This window comes from Carettochelys insculpta, chromosome 1, assembly GCF_033958435.1.
Source record: "Carettochelys insculpta isolate YL-2023 chromosome 1, ASM3395843v1, whole genome shotgun sequence".
Taxonomy (NCBI): domain Eukaryota; kingdom Metazoa; phylum Chordata; order Testudines; family Carettochelyidae; genus Carettochelys; species Carettochelys insculpta.
In genome coordinates this window covers 67250904-67272680 of record NC_134137.1, presented here as the reverse complement: position 1 = coordinate 67272680, position 21777 = coordinate 67250904, and positions in this window count along the sequence as shown.

Below are 21777 nucleotides of genomic sequence, written 5' to 3'. Positions count from 1 at the left end.
CAGAATGATTCTTTAGTTTGAGAAGAATGTAGTAAGAAGGGAAGAATTTTTGGTCTCCTCCGACATTACATTGGCAATGTGAGTGCAGCGACTGTATTCTCACCAGGGCATCCATGTCACCTCCCATCGTTGTGGAAATATGATCCCTGAAAACAATGCAGAGGAAAGAAACGTAGGAAGAAAGACATAATTTTTGGTTTCCCCATACATTATTGTTAATAGAAAGGGTTTTTGGCTTCTGTGCAATGACTGTGTTCTCAACTGGCCATCCATCCCACCTCCCATCATTGCCAAAATGTGATCCCTAAAAAGCATGCAGGGGCCCAGAATGTTATATTGAGAAGAATGTAGGAGGAAAGAATTTTTGGTTTCCCCAGACACTCTGCTGACAACACGGGTGCAGTGACTGTATTCCCAACTGGCCATCCATCCCACCTCCCATTATCACAGAAAAAAGAATTGTTGGTTTTCCCCAGGAGGCAGCAAGCCCAGGTATGGGCCAAGGAGGACGGTGTTGCTGGATGACCTGTTGAAGTATTCTCCCCTGTCAGCAGCAAGCCCTTTAGCTGTTGGGGGGACACTTTCCCCCTGGCGGCAGCAGCAAGCCCAGGTATGGGCCAAGGGGGGAAAAGTGTCGCTGGACGACCAGGTGGGCTGTTCCTTCCCCATGGCAGCAGCAAAGCACCCCATATCTTAATAACTGGGGAAGACTATTCCATGGCAGCAGCAAAGCTGCCAGTATCTTAACCACTGGGAGAGACCTCCCCACGGTGGCAGCAAAGCCCTCTCTTTCCTGTGTGACTGGCAGCATTGCCAGCACTGAACAGTGGGCACATCCTTTTATTGGGGTGGGTTAGGGGCTACCCACATGATGTTCCTGAGCATGGGAAAGACCCAGACTGTGTGGTGCCTGTGGGGGAGGGTAGGGGATTCACACACAAATGTGAACCACTCAGAAGAAGTTTCTCAGCGTGTTATGGAAGCATGACCCCCAGCACAGCCTTGCCGACATGTGGTATGGCAGGGCAGGGGCTGGTGCCAGGCAGTGCAGAAAAAACAGCAAGTGTACAGATGGATCCGCGAACTCCCTGCAAGGGCTATTTGAATGGGTAGATGCACACACCCCACTAACATCATAGAAAGAGAGAAGCCATTTCTCGGGCTGTCATAAACTAACATGAGCCCACAGCTAAAGGCTCGCTGCTGCCCTCATTTGGAAATTCAGGCTCTTCTTGTTACTGGAGAGCAGCGGCCAGAGCATAGCAGTGAGAGGGGCACTGTGGCTTACATAAGGGAAACCTCTGAAGGCTAATAAATTAAATTTTAAGATGTGGCACTTCCACACTGGCATTTAATAGAACTTCTGAATTCAAGCTTGATGCTATAGCCATCAGCTAACTGTGATTTTGTAATCTCAAGATTAGTGCACCCAGAATCAAGCTAATGATCTTTACAGTGAAGACAGTCACATGGTAAAATTGAGCTAACTGAATTAAATTCAAATATATCTTATAGTGTAGATGCAGCCTCTCTTGCTGTCTCTGGAGTCAGTTGACTCCACTGTAATCAACCAGGGTGCTCCCTCTTTGTGGCATGGCCCTACAGCCAGGTCACTATCAGTTTCTCCTTCGGGGATCTCAAAGTCCTATTGGACAACTGTCTCAGGTAGTTATCTTATCCACTCCTCAGTCTATGCCATATCACCAGGGAGACCTAGGCATGTCTACAACTCTGGGTTCCAGCCCAGGGACCTTTCAATAAGCAGCCCATGTCTTCACTGTCCCAAATCTTGCTGCCATTTCTCTGAGCAGCTTCTTATAGGTCATGTCTACACTACCACTTTACTCAGCTGCAACTTTCTCACTCAAGGGTCGATCTTCCACATAGTCTAGACGTACCCAAAGTCTCTGTCGGGCTACCTTCCCCTCCCTTCTTCTGGGTGTGAACTTCTCTTAGTGCCAAGATCCCCTTCATTCTCCCTCTGGTTTTCACCTTTCCCTTTCTAAGCCCAACGAGTGACGCCAGATCTTTCGCACTGCAGCCCCCTTGCCACATGTGGCTTTCTTGGTTTTATAGCAGATTAGCCTTTCCCTGGTCCAGATTCAAATCTCATCCTTCACTTTTTTACGGGTCTCAACTCATTGCCCTAGACAATGAGGTCACCAGCAGTTAGATTGATCATACTCCTCACCCCCCAAAACTTCGCACCTATTTCCTACCTGATCCAACCCCTAATGCCCCAAAGTTAGATTTTGGTTGGAGTCATACCTGTTTAGCATCCATACTTGTGCAATGCAGGGCTGTGTTATTGCCCAACACCTTTTCCATTTATCATGCTAGAATCTTGATTCTTACTCATGACTGCCTTTCTTCTGGAACTGGGATGGAATATCATATGGATGGCCAGATCTTCAATCTGTGATGTCTTCATTCTAAAATCAATAGGAATCAGGACTGTTCATAGAATTATAGAACACTAGAACTGGAAGGGACCTCAAGAGGTCATCGAGCCCAGATCCCTGCCCTCTTATTAGGACCAAACACCATCTACTCATCCCTGATAGGTGTCTATTTAAACAGCTAAGTATCTCCAGTGGTGGAGATTCCACAAACCTCCTATGTAACTTATTCCAGTGTTTAACCACCCTGACAGTTAGGAAATTTTTCTTAATGTCTAATCTAAACTCCCTGCTGCAGTTTAAGCCCATTGCTCCTTGTCCTATTCTCAGAGGCAAAGGAAAACAATTTTTCTCCCTCCTCCTTGTAACCCACTTTGAGGTACTTGAAAACTGCTATCATGTCCCCTCTAAATCTTCTCTTTTCTAAACGAAACAAGCCCATTTCTTTCACTCTTCCCTCATAGCTCATGCTCTCTAGACCTTTAATCATTCTTGTTGCTCTTCTTTGGACCTTTTCCAATTTCTCCACATCGTTCTTGAAATGTGGTGCCCAGAACTGGACACAATACTACAACCGAGGCCTAATGAGCAATGAGTAGAGTGGAAGAATGACTTCTTGTGTCTTGCTCACAACACACCTGTTAAGACATCCCAGAATCATGTTTGCTTTTTTGGCAACAGCATCACACTTTTGATTCATATTTAGCTTGTGGTCCACTATGACCCCTAAGTCCCTTTCCGCAGCACTCCTTCCTAGACAGTTGCTTCCCATTATATATGTATGAAACTGATTGTTTCTTCCCAAGTGGAGTACTTTGCACTTGTCCTTATTAACCTTCATCCTGTTTACCTCAGACCATTTCTCCAGTTTGTCCTGATCATTCTGAATTATGAGCTTATCCTTCAAAGCAATTGCAACCCCTTCCAGCTTGGTATCATCTGCAAACTTAATAAACGTCCTCTCTATGCCAATATCTAAATCGTTGATGAAAATATTGAGCAGAACCGATCCCAAAACAGATCTTGCAGAGCCTCATTTGTTATGCCCTTCCAGTGTGACTGCAAACCACTAATAACTACTCTCTGAGAATGGTACCCAGCCAGTTATGCACCCACCTTATAGTGGTCCCATCTAAATTGTATTGCCTTATTTTATTGAGAAGAAGATCATGTGAGACTGTGTCAAATACCTTACTAAAGTCTAGGTATACCACAGCCACCACCTCTCCCTTATCCACAAGACTTGTTATCCTGTCAAAAAAAGCTTCAGCTTGGTCTGGCATGATCTGTTCTTTATTATCCATGATGGCTGTAACCCATCACCTTATTTTCATCCAGATGTTTGCCGATGAATTCCTTAATTACTTGCTCCATTATCTTTCCCAGCACAGAAGTTAAACTGGCTCGTCTGCAGTTTCCTGGATTGTTCTTTTTTCCCTTTTTACAGATGGGCACTATGGTTGTCCTTTTCCAGTCTTCCGGAATCTCTCCCCGACTTCCCCAACTTTTCAAAGATGATAGCTAAAGGCTCAGAAACCTCTTCTAAGTGCTCCTTAAGTATTCTAGAATGAGTTTCATCAGGCCTGGTGACCTGAAGGCATCTAATTTTTCTAAGTAATTTTTAACTTGTTCTTTATGTATTTAATCCTCTAAACCTACCCTCTTCCCACTAGCATGCATTATGTTAGGCATTTGTGCATCGGGCTTCTTAGTGAAGACCAAAACAAAGAAAGCATTAAACAGCTCTGCCATTCCAAGTTCCTGATATTGTTTCTCCCTCCTCACTAAGTAGTGGGCCTACCCTGTCCTCCTCGGTCTTCCTCTTGCTTCTAATATATTCATAGAATGACTTCTTGTTGCCCTTTGTGTCTCTAGCTAATTTGAGCTCGTGCTGTGCCTTGGCTTTTCTAATCTTGTCCCTGCACACACACATTGTTTGCTTATGTACAGCTTTTGTAATTTCTCCTACTTTCCATACGACTCCTTTTTGATTTTGAGATCATGCAAGATCTCCTGACTAAGCCAAGGAGGTTTTTTACCATACTTTCCAGATTTCCTATGCAGTCATATAGTTTGCTTTTGGGCTGTTAATAATGTCCCTTTGAAAAATTGCCAACTCTTCTCAGTCATTTTTTCTCTTAATCTTGCTTCCCATGAGACTTAACCTACCAGCTCTATGAGTTGACCAAAAGTTGCTTTCCTGAAATCCATTGTCTCCATTTTGCTGTTCTCCTTTTCACTATTGTTTGGAATCTTGAACTCTGTGATGTCATGGTCACTTTCCCCAAACTACCTTCCACTTTCAAATTCTCAACATGTTCCTCCCTATTTGTTAAAATCAAATATAGAACTGCTTCCCCACAGTTGTTTTTTTCCAACTTCTGAAATAAAAAATTGTCATCCATGCAGACCACAATCTTTCTGAATATTCTGTGTCTCACTGTGTTAGTTTCCCAGCATATGCCTTGATAGTTGAAGTCCCCCATCACCACCAAGTCCTGTGTTTTGGATAATTTTGTTAATTGTTTAGAGAGAGTCTCATCCACCTCTACAGCCTGGCTAGGTGGTCTGTAGTAGATCTCTATCACAACATCACCCTTGTTTTTTACCCCGTTTAACTTAACCCAGAGACTCTCAATATGTCTGTCTCCTGCATCCATCAGATGGGATGACCATTCCACCAGTGCCAGTGTTCTCTCTGCAGGTAGTGTCACCAGGGTTGAGGTGCAAATTATCAAACATCAACTTTGTTGGGCTGATCCATCCATCCTGAATGGGGGAAAACAAGCAACACCACAGCTGGCAGTAGGCCCATGAACTGTTACTCAGTGCTTACTGTTGCCTGACTTATGTAATGCTTGCTGCCTAGGATGACTAGGAAAGGGAACAAAAATTGGGCTGTGTTAACCATCATGCCCGATGAGGCTCAAGTCTATGGCTCAACAATTTTGGGAGAGCTGATTTGCTTTTTTTTTTTAAGGACAAGAGAAAAAGAAAGAAAAAGAAAGTTAAACATCTTGTATGTGGGTGGGAGTTTTTGTTTCTGTATCACAAAACTTCTTTGTTATATCTTGCATAACCATGCACTTCAAAAGATCTCCTTCCATGCCCACCTACCTGCTATTGTTTTATATATGGTTTGGTATTTTTTAGGTTTATGTTTTCCTGCCCTTTTATCTGTATGTTGAGCTAGTTCTATTTTGTGATATGGGTAGCCTGGGCTCAGGGTGGGGTGGATAACACCAAATACATGTTTGTGTTCGGTTTGGTGAAAAAATTCTACTCTGGATAATGTTCTGACCATTTAAATATATCAGCTTTGCAAAGTTAAACCCCCTTTGGATTATTGGATCTTTGTGCCTGATCCTCTGCCCATTTACTACATTAGAAGTGGTCTGAGTCATCCTACTCTAACTTGGAAAGGACACATATGTAGTACATGTAAATAGGTTTAATAGTTCATATAACTCTACTGACTGTAGGCATTTACATTAGGCCTGTAGTGGGCTTATTATTTTTTCAGAATTATTTTATAACAGCAAACCTGTTCTTTACCTCAAACATTTTGATAGATATTTTACTGTCACAGTAAATTATTTTCCCATGTTGCTCTATCTTTTTTAAAAATAAACTTGGGCTTCTTTGATTTTTTTTGATATTTTACTAATTCAAATATATCACTAGTCCTATTTATATTAGTGTTCAACTATTTGCTATAATATGCCAAATCTTTTAGGCCTTACTTGTAGGAGCATGACTTACAGTATCATATTAATGGACAATCTGTTCGTTCAACATCCTATATATAACACTTACTAGTGTATTGGGTGCTTTTATAAAATTATTTTTAAATTTGTTGCTCTTAATTCATTGTCTCCATGCTCTTTGGTAAGAGAGAGCACAAGTCCAACTAAATTCTTTATCTACTATATATTTGAGAGAGTTTGTCTGAACTTCTCCTAAACAGTAGGAGCTTGGGCTACCGAATTTGACATATAGCTTCATGTTATCATTACTCAAAGCAAGGTCAGGGTTTGGTTGTGTCAGGAAAACGGGATGTGCCTGGAACAGGATTGCTTCTCATGCAACCACACAGAAAAGAGGCATCAGGAAGGTGAAAAGGACTGGCTGGGGGCCCACCCTACCCTGTCCAGGACTTCCCCAGTCCCAAGCCTCCTGTGAACCAGGTGCCTTTGGGGAAGGGGGGGAGAAAAGAGGGGCTGAAGCACCCCCCCACTCCAGTTTGTACAGGAACATCGTTGGCTGTTCCCCTTTGTCGGGGAAAATGCAGTTTGCTACGCTCTTGAATCTGGCTGAGCAGCACAAGGGGCGGACAGATCTGAACCTGTCCCAGCTGTGGACGTGCATCCCTCCCGCTCCTGTGTCTACTGGAGCTGCTTCTCACCTGGCCCAAAGCTGCTGCATTGCAGGATGGCTGAGATAGTCCTCTTTTTCCAGGGCAGCCTGCACATTGAATTCCTCACTCCCAGCCGCACCCCAAAGCAATGATTTATGTGAAGAAAAATAGAAATTAATTGAATTAAAGATACCAGCAATGTTGTGTAAATCTTCTAGTGTTACTATATATAATAACCACCACACTTGGTATTAAAAAATAAAAAATTGTGCTGCAAAGTCAAGGCTTAAAAATAAGGATATGCCAGAATTTTGGTGACTTATGGAGTGTTAATTCTTCTGCCTTGTGCATCTGCATTATGACAGCCTTTAAATACACAATGGTCCTTCCACACAGGGTGGATAAAAATTGTTGTTTTTCCCCCCCCCCCCAAAATTAAAGAAATCAGATTTTGTTGATTTTGTTATTTAAATTGCTTTAATTGAAATCTGTCTTGAATAAAAAATATGCTCAGGCCCAAATTTATAATTTAGCTGTAAAAGTGAAACATTTTGAAAAGAAAATTGTACATATCCAAAATAACTGACTGTTTTAAAATTTCATATGCTGTTTTGTGTGTTTGATCAAATTTCAGCTATTATCCAAATGCAGGTTGACACAAATGTTGAGCAAAAATTTAATTATCTGGTATATAAACAATACTTCAGTTACCATTTTCTACTCTACTAAAAATATGCTATTATGAAGAATTTGAAAATGTTAAAGCTAAATAATTACTTAAGTAAAAGTGTATAGGTACAGTGTATATTCCTAGGTACCAAACATGTACTGACTCTAGCATGAAATCTTTATTTAGTTGTAAATTTGCCAGCAAATGAGAATGGGCTACTTTAAGGTGGGTGAATAATTGGCTTGATAACCATTCCCAGAAAATAGCTATTAATGGTTCACAATTATGCTGGAAGGGCAGAACAAGGTGTAGGGTAGTGGTGGTTCTGCAGGGATTAGTTTTAGGACAGATTCTTCTCAATATCTTCTTCATAGAGAATACACTTATTAAGTTTGCAGATGATACCAAGATGGGAGGCATGACAACTGCTTTGGAGGACAGGTTTATAATCCAAAAAAACTATGTCTAGATTACAGGTATTTGTCGACAGAAGTTTTTGTCGGAAGATATCTTCGACAAAACTTCTGTCGACAGATTGTGGCCAAACTGCTCTATTGTCAAAATGGCCAGCTGTAAGCACAGCAGACAGTGCTGCTTGGTGCTCTGCAAGATCTGTCTGTCAACAGAGGTCCCCCAGCCCTGGAACATCCAGACCAGCTTTCTGTCAACAGATCTCTGTTGACAGAGGCATTATTCCTCACGGGGAGTGGCATACAGTTGTCGACAAAAGTGCTGCATTCTGTCAACTTACTGTTGACGGAACACCTTGGGAATCTGGATGCTCTGTGGGTTTTGTTGGCATAACATTCATTTTGCCAATAAAACCCTCTAGTGCTGACATAGCCAAAGATCTGGACAAACTTGGAGGAATGCTCTGAGGTAAATAGGATGAAAGTCAACAAGGATAAATGCAAAGTACTCCACTTAGAAAAAAAACATAAAAAATGTGAAATGATTGTTCAGGAAGGCCGTGTCTACACTAGCCCCAAACTTCGAAATGGCCATGCAAATGGCCATTTCGAAGTTTACTAATAAAGCGCTGAAATACATATTCAGTGCCTCATTAGCATGCAGGCAGCCGCGGCACTTCGATATTGACGTGGCTCGCCACTGTGCAGCTCGTCCAGACGGGGCTCCTTTTCAAAAGGACCCTGCCTACTTCGAAGTCCCCTTATTCCCATCTGCTCATAGGAATAAGGGGACTTCGAAGTAGGCGGGGTCCTTTTGAAAAGGAGCCCCGTCTGGACGAGCTGCGCAGTGGTGAGCCACGTCAATTTCGAAGTGCCATGGCCGCCCACATGCTAATGAGGTGCTGAATATGTATTTCAGCGCTTCATTAGTAAACTTCGAAATGGCCATTTGCATGGCCATTTCGAAGTTTGGGGCTAGTGTAGACATAGCCGAAAGAGTATCTAAAAAAGGATGTAGAGGTCATATTGGACAACAAAAGTGTGAAAATGTTGCAAAAAACCCCAAACATCATTCTGGGATGCGTTAACAAGCGTGTTACAAGGAAGACATGACAGATAATTCTTCTGCTGTACTCTGCACAACATCAGTTATGGGCTGGGCTACTAGGCTGGGATACAACTGTCATGATACCACACAACCTCTCAGCTGACTGAGCTATGTGGTCCAGCATGGGAGTCGAACAGCTGTGGCTGAGTTTGTGTGATATAGTCCAGCCAGGGAGTTTGGCTGATAGGTGATGTCTCTTCTTTCCCTACTCCTCTATGAGGCTCCACTAGCAGAAGCCATTTATGCTGAAGTGCCTCAAAAAAAAAACAATTTTGATTTGGTTCAACCAATGCATATTTTAACATTTACAAATAAAAATCTTTTCAGAGCTTTTCATTGAACAATTTCTATATTTTTATTTTTATTTTTATTTTGTTTCTAGTTGAAATATAAATTCCAATTTTCACTTAGCTCTAGCTGAAACCAGTGGGGAACTCTGTATGAAAGTCAATGGTTGTGAAATGGTGGCAGCCTCAGGCAGTGTGGAGATGCTCTAGCGAGCCCAGTGGGGCTCTATGGTCTCTGGGACCAGCGTCTTAAAGCTGCACAGCCCTGGAAACCCCATGCAAGAAGCTGAGAACATGCCCAGAGCCTCAGGAGCATGAGCTCTGCACAGCACATGCTCCAGACACCAGTGCCACTCAGCCCATTGGCTGGATGGTGAGGCCCTGCCCCCCACACCCCAGGGACCCCCTCCTCCCTCCCTGAGAAGTCACCAGAGGCAAGCCAGGGGCCTCTCCTGGACAGAGGCCAAAGTTAAAGGTCTCCTTGGCCTCTGGGCAGAGGAGGATGTGCTGCTGCACAGCACGGGGCAGCCCCATAACTCAGCAGCCTTTGAATGGCTGTCACTTGGGCTGCGGAAGTGGAGCCGCCCCCAGCACACAGCCGACCAAGTGTGCTCCAAGGTAAAGGAACTGAGGCGTGTCTATAGGTGGGCCAGGGACACCTACAGGCGACTGGGGGGCAGAGGCTGCCCTGAGGTGTCCGCACTTCCGAACACTGGACCAGCTCCTCGGCCCGAAGGACGCCCCTGAGCCGGTAGCTGTGGTTGACACAGCTGGCTCTGAGACGGGCATGAATGTGGACCCACGCAACCAGCCAGGACCATCAGGCCAGACCATGGCAGTGGAGCCAGGGAGCAGCTTGGAGGATGAGGGCCCCCTCATCATTGCCATCAGCTTCAGCACCTCCATCCAGGCTCCGTCGAGACCGGTGTCCCCAATCTGCTCTCCAGAGCCCCAGGTAGTTAAAGGGTGGATCGAGCAGCCCGGGGGCAGGGGTGCATGCCGTCCTGTGTCCCCCAGCCGCGTCCCAGGCATGGCAGCATCCAGAACGCATGCCTGTAGACAGAGCCCTGACCCTTCCTCCGCAAGCAGGAAGGGATGCAGAGGATGGATGGCAGCCAGCACGCGCCCCATGGATGCGACCCCCCCTACGGCCACATAGAACCCCCGGGGTGGGAGGGTCAGGTGAGCCGATGTCACATCGGGGGACAGTCGGAGGGATGGTTGGAGGGGGGGCGGGTGGTGCTGGCAGGGCACCTGGGCTGGGTGGCAGCACTGACGGGTGGCTCCTCTCCCCCTTGTGTCTCCACAGCCTCATCCTCCAGGAGCCAGACCAGCCCCATCCCAGCGACCAACTCACCAGCCCCACAATCTGACGGGGCTGGAGAACCCCTGTCCCTGCCACCCAGGCCACTGCCCACCCAGCCCCAGAGGGCCTGCTGTTGCTGTTGCTGTTGCTGTTGCTGTTGCTTTGACTCAGAGGAGACTGTGGCAGCCCACACTGCTGCCATCTGGGAGCAGATGGCTGTCGTCTGGGAGTGGCTCCAGATAGAGCAGGAGGAGGGGGCCTCTCGGAGGGAGGTCTGGGGCGAGGTGGCTGCGGCCCTCTGGCATTTTCCCCCTTTCCATCCCCCGGGGCCCCATGCGCTGCCCCACCCTCCACCAACCCATCCAGCCCTGTCCCCGCTCCTGCTGCCCCCGAACTCACTGCCCTTATCCCAGCCACCCCCACCCCGGCCGCTTGACTCACACTGGACCTCTGGCTCATGGCCAGTGCAGGCCACGGGGAGCCCACCCCCCATCCTGCCCAGCACCCCATTGCCTCCCACCCTGCCCAGCAGCCCCTCACCCCCACCCCTCCCAGCCCACCTGGCCCCCATGATGGGGTGGTGCCCCCATGCCCTGCCCAACCTTACCTCCCCATCATCCCAGCCCCATCCCAGCCCCAACAGGGTCCCCTCACCTGGGACAGCAGGGGCCTCCACAACCACCTCAGGTGCCGCCCCTCCACTCCCGTGGAAGACTAGGCCCTCCTGTGCTCATGGCCCTATCTACATGGCCATGGCCCTATCTACAGGGACATCCCCCCACCCCTTTGTACATAGTTCTCCCCCATTCGCGCCTGTATCCATTTCCCAGTTGTGATGACCCCACACCATTTTTTTTCATGTACAGTTCATTTACATGTGTGTTAGTTCAGTTCTGTTCAGTAAATCATTGTGTTGTGCACCCCAGTGTCTCTTGTGTGTGGGCGGGGACTGTGATATGGGGTGGATGCTGTGATGCGGGGCTGGATGTAGGCCGAAGGGTGCTGGGGAAGGGTCAGTGAGGTTCCCAGTCGAAGGCCTTATGGAGGGCCTCTCGGACCCTCAGCCCATCCCTGTGTGCCTGGCAGCATGGAGCCATAGGCAGCTGCTCATACCCAGGGCTGCCATCCGCAGCCCACCCCTGCATGAAATGTTCATGCTTGCTCTCCGCTGTGTTGTGCAGAGCATCACCCATGCCTTGAGGCATCGGAAGTGTCCCTTCAGGCACCTGAAAGACTGTTCCACAGTACTGCGGTCATGGTTGAAGCGGTGATTAAAAACGTCCTAGCTGCTGGTGGTGTGCCTTGTGCTGGGGCACGTCAGCCTTGGTTGCAATGGGTATTCCCCCGTCGGCCACTATGCATGGTGGCATCATGGTATCCCTCACGGGGAGCTCCCAGGCAGGGATGTACATGCCCTCCTCCATCCAGTGCCCCAGCCAGGAGGTCCAGAATACCTGGGCATCGTGGGCTCTCCCAGCCCAGCCCATGCAGATGTCACTGAACTGGCCCTGGGTGTTGATGAGGGCCTGCAGCAACATTGAGTGGTACCCCTTGTGTAATGGCCCACGCTGTGGTCTGGAGCATGGATCACTATGTGGGTACCATCTAGGTTGCAAAAGCAGATGGCGAACCCGATGGCTGTAAATCCTGCCATGGCGTCACCCAGGTCCCCAAGGCAGACAACCCTCCATGGAATCACACGGTCGATTGCCTGGACTGCCTATGTGAGGGAGGCATTGACATGTGGGCCTGCACGTTGGGGAGCCTCATAGACCCCTGCAGGGCCCCCCCCCGCCCAGGGGCCCGCTCTCCCATTCCAGGGGTGGGTGTGGAGCTCCGGCCTGGCTTACGTCCAGGAGGATGGCTTCAACAGTGGCCTTGCCCATCCCAAATTGGTGTCACACTGAACAGTGGCCTTCTGGGGTGGCCAGCTTTTACAGTGCAATCCCCACGCATTTGTCAACAAGAGGTGCGGGCCGCATGCGGGTGTCCACAGGCTGCAAGGTGGGTGTGAGCCGCTGGCACAGCTCCAGTAATGTCTGCCTTGACATTCAGAAGTTTTGGAGCCACCTTTCATCACCCCACTGACCCAGTATCAGCCTCTCCCACCAGTCCCCGCTGCTGGGGTGGCTCCAAAGGTGCTGCAGGGGATGGGGAACAGGGTGTGGCAGTTGCCCTGTGACCAAGGCCTGCAGGACCCCGGCGGTGGTGGGGATGTTCGTGGGCTGCAGGGCTTCCATCATGGCCAAGATGACCGTGGCCATCTGGGCCCCAGTGTCGGTGGAGGCATCAGCCTCGGGCAGCTGCTGGTGCTCCATGTGCTGTGGTGTTCCCTCAGAGCACGGTGTCTGCAGTGCTGCCTGCTGCCCTGCAGTGCTCTGTGTGTGCAGGGTGGGTGTGTTTGGGAGGGGCCTTTTAAGGGGGCGGCTGGTTGTGGGACCTGGAAGCGCTTGTTGGCCACGTGACCCCATGCGTGGTGTTTCCTGGCTTGTTCTTTCGAAAGGGCTCACGTTGCTGTGTGGTCACTCCCTTTTGAAAGACCAGGGGCCTCTTTCAAAAGAGTGGACCAGTCCAGCGATCCGCTTTGTGTGTGTGGCCGCACTATTTCAAAAACCCTCGTTTCAACATGGATGTTCGATGTTTGCCCTTTAGAGATTTCTGTGTAGTGCAGACACAGCCTGAGTGCGACAATACTTTCTCACCCAGCGTAGACTGATCCCAACTGCACGCGTGTTTTTACTGCCCAGAATTTCCAATACTACCCCACCGCTGATTCAACTTCAAAAGTCAGAGCATTGTGGTGATTTCATTTTCAATTCATTTTTCAGATACAAAAGACAGGAGAGCTATAAGATCACTGCATTCATTGAATTATTTAAGAGGAGCCATAAAAAGTTGGTGAACTGCCTGTATTTGATCACATTTCAGAATCAGTTATAGCTTTATAGCCAATGCCATGCCCACTGGACTAGTAAACTGCCATAAAATAGAAACAATAAAAGCGATTTACTGACAAAATGAAACATTGCCATCTGATATGCTGGAAAATGTCACTGAAATTTTAATTTGTTCTTATACTGCAGTTAAAACAAAACACTATAAATATTTTTACAGTACTTAGATCTCTATTTCCCAGACCTTCTGTAGAAACGAATCATTCTTTAAAGCAAAAGTGTTTGTGGAGCTTTCGTATAGTGCTGTCCAGATTCTGCCAATCTTATTCATGTTGATTAGGTCTTTACTTCAGGCGTAACATGCAGAAATAGCTAGAGAAGAACAATTCCACTTTGGTTCACCTTTCAAGGTTTCAGTCATATTGTAGTGAAAATCAAACCTTGTGAATGTTTTTATGAAACACGATTGTGTTGAAACAATGGTTTTCGGATCAAAACGGTCAGGTTTTTGATACGACTCTCTCACCAGAGTCCACCCTGGGACTCAAAACCTTAACCTCAAAAACTTCATCTGAATTGATACTTATTTGGAAAATATTTTGGCTTCAGCCTTTTTTCTATGAGAAAACCAATTGGTAGAAAATGTTCTAACCATCACTAGTAACCTAGCTTCTGTTATTTAGATCTCTCGCAAAGTAAGAAGCATAGTATGTATATAGTATGTATAGTAAAGTATACATAGTATGTATATTATAGTACTGAGGACCAGCTACCCTGCAGCTCCCCACACCTATCTTCGTTCTGTGTAGATTCAGATGCATTTCTTTGTAAAACTTCAGTGTTTTTGACACTATCCTAGAAAATTGCACTAGTTCAACTATATTGATTTAGAAACTGATGTGGATAAACCGATACAAATACCTATGGTAGATGTTCTTAAATAGATGTAAATCTTACTTCAGTCTAGCTTAATTCAATAAGGCTTTGTCTACACAGGAGCCCACCATTGAAAGGCCACAATTGAAAGCCAGGAACCGAAATCCCAGCTTTTGAAAGTGCATGACCACATGCCAAAGGCAGGTCCAACCCCCTCTTTCAAAAAACCGCTCCATCCTTTTCAAAGTGAGTGTCCACATGGCTACCAGCAGTGTTTCGAAAGAAGGGAGCTGGAGATGCCGTGGATGGGGTCTTATGGCTGTTAAGCCTGTGACCAGCTGCTTCCTTAAAGGCCCCCCTCAACCCTCCTGCCCTACATGAGCTGAGGCCTACCAAGCTGCCGGCAGCAACGCAGACCGCAGTGCAGCAGCACCATGGCTGACGACACCCTGCTCCTGGCCCTGGAGGCAGACATCATAGACACCATTTCCCACCTCGCCTGTGTGGTCGCCATGCCCCCCTCCCAGGGACATGGACCCCCCCCACCAGCCTGCACCCCACCCCTTGGCACCCTGGCACCTATGGAAGTTTTTATGTGCATTTCTGTTTTTTAACTTCTTCTTCAGAAAAGAGAAATGATGAAAAAACATGCAGATTATAACATGAAGGTTATGGCCTCCAATAGTCAAGGGCCAGGGGTCCGAACTTTTTCTGTTGTCACATAAACTGTCACATACTGTTCATTTCACAAGCTTTTACATTACTGGTAGAGAACCTCTGGCACACCACTGCATGCTATTTGTCAGGGTTAATTGCTGGTGGGCTTTCAGGTGCTTTGTTTGCCTGAGTGTCCACAGGCAGGGCCACTTACAGCTGCCAGTGGCTGCAATTCACTATTCTGGCCAATGGGAGCTGCAGGAAGTGCCGTGGGCTGGGCCACCACATCTTGCAGCTCCCATTGTCCGGGAACAATGAACCACTGCTACTGAGAGCTGTAGAGTTCCATGCTTGTGGAAGCTCAGGTAAACTAAACTGCTGTTGCCCCCCCCCCCCCCCAAAGCAAACCCCCTGATATTCCCTCCTTGTTTTACATAATATAACTGAATTCCACCCAATCCTTTTATGCACAAATTGTTTACTGAAAAATTTTCTGTGTAACATACTGTGCCAATGGAATGTTGTCAGATTGTAGAGCTGCAGAAATGTATTCCGTGTACAAGCATAAAAATACATCTTAAAAGTTCTTAGAAAATGGCCAAATCAAAACTGATGTTCATTGGACTACCAGCGTGCATGTGTATAAGCTGACTACGTCTCTGATGAACATTAAGTTTCCATCCTGTCTCACTGATACACTTGAGTTACTAAAAATATTTATTGTAAATGAAGACATATATGTTTTCACTCTCTGTGCTTGAAAATGCCTGAACCATTTTTGTTTTAACTTTCCTAAAAAATTCACCAGGCAACGTTCCAAATTTCAGCTAAAAAGAGTAAAAGTTATAAGAACTTAAAAGGGGCCACTTAAAATGAAAATATTTGAGCAACCCTCGTTATAGCTCTGGGCAAATATTTTTCTTTTTAAGGCAACTGAAATATGGTAATTTACACCAGCAGAAGATCCAACTCTATGCATAAAATGCAATTTTTGTTAGCTTTTGGAGAAGTGTTCCTAACACTTCATTTCAGCTAGTCAAACATGGGGGGAGGTGGGGAAGGAGTTACAGTGGTTGCTGTTTTTGGTGGTGATTTTACTTTTTAGACTGGATTATGCTTGTGGAAAAAAAAAACATTTAAATTACAGGAAGAAAGAAGTTGAGAAACTCAGACTAGTTTTACAAACCCCAAAATATAGTTCAACAAGGCTGCAAAACCTCAACAGCTTTTCCATCCTTTGTCCCATGTATTCTTTCTCTTGCACAGTTCACAGTGAGCACTATAGTTACATTTGAGAAGGAAGAACTTTCCATTCCAACTGCAATTTTCTGTTTTTTGTCAGTTTTTACAGCCTTTGAGCTGAAAATGTCCACGCTTGGGTGTTAGTTTGTGCATAGATTCAAGCCCAATTCAGCAAAGGAGCATGGAAATGTTTAAATCCATCCCTGTTCAGAAATGTGCTTATATTCAGCCATGTGACTATGTCCCATTGACTTCAATGGGACTGAAGCAAGTACCTACAGTTAAATGTGTCCTTAAATACATTACTAAATAGGCACGGACTTAAACGTATGCTTAACATTAAGAAAATGTTAAATTGTTTTGTTTCCCACAATACAAAAAATCAATGACACCTGTATACTTGACTCAACCACCTAGTGAGGAGGGCATTTAAAAGGGGCAGGTGATAAAAGTCCACAGGTAAACATAAACAAGGTAACCTTAACAGAGAAATCTACTCAAACCCTTAGATGTCTATACACAAACGCAAGGAGTACAAGGAATAAAAGGAAGAACAGCACATGTAATTTAGCTAATGACTTAATTGACACTACAGAGGCTTTAAGGGATAAATCTCATGACTGAAATATCAGTACAGAAGAGTACAGCTTGATTGGGAAATACTGGCAGGGGAAAAAGCGAGGAGGTTCAGCATTATACACACAGAACCTATACATTTGTTCAGAGACTTGGAAGGGGATAAGAAGCACTATAAAAAAAATCTGGACATAGATCATGCTCACTGAGGACCCCCCAGGCATGGCTGTCAAGAGTGGTATGCAAGCCAATGCAAGGCAGGAGCTCAGCCCCACCCCTCCTCTCCCATGCAGCCAGAAGCTTGCTCAAACCCGTGCCACCCGTGGATAAACAAAAGACCAGCTAATGCTACTGACCACCACCTAAATGGAAAATTTCTGCCTCTTAATTTATTAATGAAGCTGTTGTAAGTAGGACTATTAGTGACTTTAAAAAGTATCACCGGCACTCAGATCATACACAAAGGTCATAATATCAAATTTCAGCACTCTGCCTCTGAAAGTTTGCTGACCTCGGTAAAGGATCTACTATAAACCACCAAATCAGTTTATTGGACTTGGGAATTGGATGAGGTATTTCTGGAGTAAATAACACAAATCTTCAAAACATAAGACTGGTAGCTATGGGAGACTTTAACTAACCAGACATCTATTGGAAAAGCAATACAGCAAAACAGAAAATTTCCAATAACTTCTTGCAACGAATGGGCGACAACATTTGTGCTTCAGAAAATGAAAGAAATAATAGGGGGACAGTTATTTTAGATCAACTGGGGGGAACTGGTTACGAATCTGAATGTGGAAGACAATCTGGCTGCAATATGATAATGAAAGGTGATAGATTTTATTATTTTAAACAAAATGAAGGAGTGAGAGCAGCAGAACAAAAATAATGGACTTCAAAAAAGCAGACTTTAACTCAGAGAACTGACAGGTAAGTTCCCAAGGGAAGAAATTCCAAAGGATAAAAGGGTTCAGGAAAGCTGGCAGTTTCTCAAGAAGAGGATGTAAAAGGCAAAATTGTAAACTATCTTGATGTAAAGGTAAGATAGGAGTAATAGTAATATACCAATATGGCTCCCTCAGGAGAGAGGGTGCAGGTGCTTGAGCTGCGTGGGTCATCTGAAGTCATAAGGACGGCTCTGAGTGGATCACAAACTGTATGTGAGGCAATAATGTGATGCAGCCAGAGTGTATTTATAGAGCGTTGTATGTGAGACACAGGAAGTAATTGTCTCATTCCAGTAGGCATCAGTAAGGCCTCAGGATGTGGCTAAATTGAATAAAGTCCAGAGGAGAGCAACAAAAAATGATGAAAGGTTTAGAAAACCTGACCTACAAGAAAAAGGTTAGAAAGAAGGGGCATGTTTAGTCTTACACAAAGAAGATGGGGCAAGGTGAAACCTGATAACTCTTTACATATGTAAAAGGCTGTGACAAAGAGGGCGATGATTAAACATTCTCCATGAAGGAACAGCACAAAGTAATGGTCTTGATCTGCGGCCAAGCCTCTTCCTATGTTGGCCTGGGGCAACACCCCCTACCCCAGTCCCTGCCCCTACCCCGCCTCTCTTCATCCCTGCCCCCCCACCACTCCAACCCTTCCCCCATGCCCTCCCCCCACTCCAACCTCACTCCACCTCTTCCCACCCCTGATCCTCCCCTCCGACCACCTTATACACCTCCCCGAAGCCCCCTCCCCAGAGCTACGCAACACAGGAAATTACCAAGGGGCCTAGTGTGGGCAGCAGCAGTGGTTGTCTCATCTCTCCAACCCTGCACTCACCACTGCAGCAGGAGCTGCAGGAGTGGAGTGAACCAGCAGCCTGCTCCACTCGGCTGCCATCTCCCAGCTGGGTGGCTCTGCTTCACTGCGGCAGCAGGAAAAGGAGTGCACTGGCCCCTCTTGCTGCTCACCGTTCCCTCAAGCCCCATATTGGTTGGGGTAGCAGGCTGGGGCCAGGGTGCTCTGCTTCCTGCTTCTGCAATGAAGCAGAGCGTCCCAGCTGGGACATGGCACTGGAGCAGCACAGGCTGCTGCATGTGTTACTCTGTTTCCCAGGCACCTGCCACCACAGTAAGTGCAGGGGGGACCTGAGCTCTGCTGCTCTCCCATGATGGCCCTTGCCTAGGTAATCCCCCAAACCACCCTGGGCCTCAGGGGTTCTCATCAATACAGGGGACCGTTCTTTCCATAGGATGGTTGAGGTGGCCACCATGGGCTTTCCAAAGAGTGGGGCCCAGAGCAGGTGCCCCAAACAATCCTATGGACAGGACAGTGCTTTCTTCAGCAAGGGACAGTTTGGTTAGATATTAGAAAAGTCTTTCTAACTACAAAGGTAAGCAAGTACAGCAATAAGAGTCCAAGGAAGGTTATAGAATCCCCATCAGTGGAAGGTTTTTAAGACCAGGTTGGACTAACATCTTCCAAGGAAGTTCTAGTCAGGGGTCAGCAACCTGTGGCTCCGGATTTGCATGCAGCTCTTTAAGGAGCCACTTGTGGCTCTGAGTGCAGCCGCCACTGACTCCACTTGCAGCTGTGGAGGCTCCTGCCACTTAAACTGCACCTGCTGTTAAAACAGAATTTAGGTTTTTTTTGTTTAGGCAGCCGCAGCTTCTGGAGTCACTGAGCAGTCAGCTGCAGAAGGGAGAAAGCCTGCAGGGCAGGGAGCCACCCGTGCACTCCATGTGGGGAAGTCAGCTTACAGGAGATCTGGAGGGAGGCGTGGCTGAGCCTGCCCCTTCCAGAGCCATGCAGAGAAGGAGGCAGCAGTGCGCAGAGCTTGTCGGCTGAGGCGGGCAGGTAAATCCTGGGGATGGGGGTGGGAGTTGGGGTTAAACTTGGGGCTGGGATAGCGGTTTGGGGCTGAAGGGGTTCGACCTGGGGATGGGGAGGCAGGTTTGGGGATTGAGGTGAGTAAAGCCTAGAGATGGGGGTAACAACTTTCTAATTGATGCAAATCCTTGTATGCGCATTGTTCTTAAAGTAGGGGTGACAGAAAGTATGGTTTGACATTATTTATCAAGCACTGTCTTGTATTCATGTGCGTTGTGGTTCTTGAACGATTGATTTTGTAACTGAATTTGAAAAAAATGGCTCTTCTCACTATTTTGGTTGCAGACCCCTGGTCTATGTTTAGTTGGTCCTGCCTTAATATAGGGACTGGACTTAATGATTTGCTGACATCCCTTCCACCCCTACACTTCAATAAGTATATAATATTAACACTGTTATTTTGAGCCACAAAAGCAAGGAAATTCCTAAATCAGGCTGACACAGCCTTTTCCAAGTGCAGAACACTAAGTTCTACAGCAACAGTCAAAGGTGAAACTTTCTTGTGTTGCTTCTCTTCCTCAAAGCTGCTGTGCCACAGAACAGTTCCCTGTCATTCTTATTCTGTTTATCACAGATGCTGCCAGTCACCTCTCTGTCTCTGGAGCTGTGGGATCCAATCTGTTCACCACTCACCACATATGTCAAACAGGACACTGCAGTGTGGCAATTCTGGGCTTTGGGTCTGCAGGCGGCTCCTCAGAGCTGCACATGCCGAGTGCCCTCCACCCACCACACGCATGCGCCCCCCTACTTGGTGGGACAAGTGCTTGGCGGCAGCGACGGCTCCTGCCACCTCGGTGGGCACCGGCACAGCTCCCATGTCTGTGGGTCCTGCAGCCGTGGATTGGGCCCCGGCTCTGAAACTGCTCCTGCGGAACTGTCTCTGGTGAGCTGCTGGCATTCAGTTTGCACAGGAGGGTGTGTGCGTCTGGCTCTGGAGGAGGGGAAGGGCATTCATTTAGAGCAGGGGGATGGCATGGTGAATACGGAAGGATAACAACCACGGGTGTTGCGGTCCTTGAATTACTATTGGACATCACTGCTCTGGAGAATTCCCAAACTTACTTTTATGGCACTGAAACGCTGAGAGACCTGCTCTTCCTCTGCTCAAAACTTTCATGGGGCTTGGCGTTATCAATGATCTTCTCCATCCAGAATGTGTAACAACCCAATACATCTATAGCAACTTTTACAATGTTCAGGAAATGGCTGTTTTTATTTGGTCATTCTTATTTTGTTTAAATAATGAGAAGTCCTGTGTCTACACAGTGAGTTGTTTTCAAAATAATTTACATAACTTGCACTACAGAAATTGCGTAAATTATTTTAAAATTCCTTATTCTGAACTTGGCGCCATCCAAATGGCACCGAAATTCCGAAGCTGCAGGTATTCTGAAAGTTCTGTTATGGAGGGGTACCGGAACCAGAATATCGAGCTTGAAATCCTATCTCTATTTTGAGTGTGGGGAAAAGCTAAGACTCAGGCTACGTCTACATGGCAGGAGCTATATTGGGATGCTGCAGTATTGTGAAATAGCTGCCCTGCATCTATGTAACACACCTGTCATTCTGAAATATTTTTTTGAAATAGAGGACATGCTATTTCAACATCCCTGTACACCTCATAGCAGGAAGAGTAAGGGATGCCTCGAAATAGTGCTTTACTATATTTTGAAATGTAGCACCATTTAGACAGCACCACATGGTGAAATAGCTTATTTTGAATTTAGGCTGTTGTGCAGACTTAGCCTAACAGATTTATTTGGGCATAAGCTTGTGAGGTTAAAAACCACTTGGTAGATGAATCTGACAAAATTTATGCCCAAATAAATCTGTTAGTCCAGGGGTCAGCAACCTGCAGCTCTGGAGACTCATGTGACTCTTTCAGAAGCCCCTTGCAGCTCTGAGAGGTGCTGCTGCTGACCCCTCTTGTGGCTCTGGAGGGGCCCACCATTTAAAACAGAATTTACTGATTTAAAAGTACATTCTGTGTAAGTGGCAGCAGCTCCGGCACCATAGAGCAGTCAGGGCGACAGGGAACCCGGCGTAAAAGCCACCCAGCAGGGGCTGCCCCATGTGGGCGGAAGACAACTGGCATGAGAGCAGGGGGAAGGGGCAGCTGAGCTTGTCCTGTGAGGTGCGCAGCCCACCGGGAAGGGG